Source organism: Elephantulus edwardii, unplaced genomic scaffold, assembly GCF_000299155.1.
Source record: "Elephantulus edwardii isolate Elephantulus edwardi_28Jun2011 unplaced genomic scaffold, EleEdw1.0 scaffold00012, whole genome shotgun sequence".
Lineage (NCBI taxonomy): Eukaryota > Metazoa > Chordata > Mammalia > Macroscelidea > Macroscelididae > Elephantulus > Elephantulus edwardii.
The window spans coordinates 12387066-12389079 of record NW_006399762.1 but is presented as its reverse complement, the minus strand read 5'-3'; positions in this window follow the sequence as shown (position 1 = coordinate 12389079).

Genomic DNA, 2014 nt, shown 5'->3' with positions numbered 1-2014 from the left:
AACATAAGCATATGTTTATATGTAGATGTGACAATGTAATACATTTTAATAGCAGTCTAGTTAGAAAGGTGAGCCTAATCCAGGCAATGGTCTTTTCAATTACTTGTTACACTTCAGAGAGTTGGACAATGACCAAGGAGAAGAGTGCTGGAGAAGAGTCTTAAATATTCCATGGACTGCCAAGAAAATAAATAGGTCTGTCTTGGAGAGGGTAAACCCATATTTTTCCTTGGAGGCTAGAATTTTTTATTTTATTAATTTTAATGAATATTTACAGAGATTTTGGATTTCCACTGATTCATTGTTGCACTTTTTCACATTTTTCTCTACTCCCCGTCTGCCCCCTCCCTGCCCCAGTTCTCTCCTGTCTTCAAAAAGCAAAAGATAAACTCCTTCATTGGTATACAATCCCCCAGTCCCGAATTCACTCCACTATGCAACCTTAATTCTGGATTCCTGTGATAACCATAATACCCTATCATGTATCGAGGATAGAATTTTGAACTCCTTGTAGAAGAGCGTCATGCTCGGAAGGGTGGTCAGACAGAGCAGGAGAGGGAGACCCCAGCTGAGATGGATTGATTCAGTAACTGGGAGATGGGGGTTGGTGTGTCAGAATTAGTGAGACTGGTTCAGGACAGGGAAGGGTTCAGAACTGCTATACATAGGGTTACTATACATCACAAGCAACTCAACCAATAACATTCTATGACAGATTTGGAAGCAGGCCTGGCATCCACTTCCTAAACAACTTGCCTCCTAAAACTCTATGAACTGTGATAAATGTCAATAGTTGTAGAGGGGTTTCAAGCCTTTTATTCATAGGGTCACTATGATTCTTGTTTAACTTGAAGGCAAGGAACAACAACAAAAACAAACATTATCTAGCAACCTTAGTCAAAATAATTAGCTTCTATATACCTTAATTTCTTTATTTACAAATAAATTTGGTGCTTGGGTGGTCTATTGGGTGAAGATTTGTACTGCCAACCCAAAGACATATGGCTCAGATGCATCAGCTGCTGTGAAAAATGAATTTACATAAAATAATACATATCGCAGTGAGCACTTGTGGCTTAATGATAAGGAGTTGTGCTGCTGTCCCAAATGCCTGCAGTTGCAATCCATTTCCTACTCTCCAAGAGAAAGATGGGCAATCTCTCATGCCACACTCGTTGCCTCTGAAGACTTGTGAGAGAGTTAATTATGGGTCACTTCTGACTTGACAGTTCATAACAAGAACCGTAACAATGCATATGGTAATTATAACTTAAAATAGATAAAATAATTTAAAAATTGCCTGGTACATAAAAAGCATTATAAAAAGAAGATGCTATTTTTAATTCTCATTGCTAATAATTAGAGTACTACTCATACATTTTAATAATACTAATTCAGATGATTTGCTTCTCACAACTAATAAGAAAATGTTCTTATGAAAGCTAATCAAGAGTGCATAAAACAAAAAATATCATAAATATGTAATAACATAATACTCACAGCATGGGAAAATGCAATTAGTATGGTTAGTGTAATTACAAGCCAAACTTATAGTAAAATGAGAGGCTTATTTCACACACTGGTGCTTAATTATGTAGTTAGGCGCCTAATAACATGCCAGAGACTGTCATCCAATTAGAGAAGATAAGAATGCAATGGAGAAACACCTAAATGCTATTTACTCAGGAAAAAACATACCTCTGATAATATTCATTTTCACAGAACACGAACATTTTGCATAGTAATTATGATATGAAAAAAATGCATGCAATTTAAATAGTTTCTAATTTTACTTTTTTATAGGATGTTGTAGTGGCATAGTCCATAGGTCGTTTCACTGCTTATCCACACGTCCTGCCTTTCAGGTGGTGGGAATCCATAAACTGCCCTGCTACAGAAAGAAGAAAGATTCTCCTCCGCTATTGTTTCTTTATAGCATCAAAAAAACTGGCTGGTTAATAAGCCCTTAGTTCTGATTTGAAAATAGTTAGGTTTATTTTTCTTTTTTAAATTT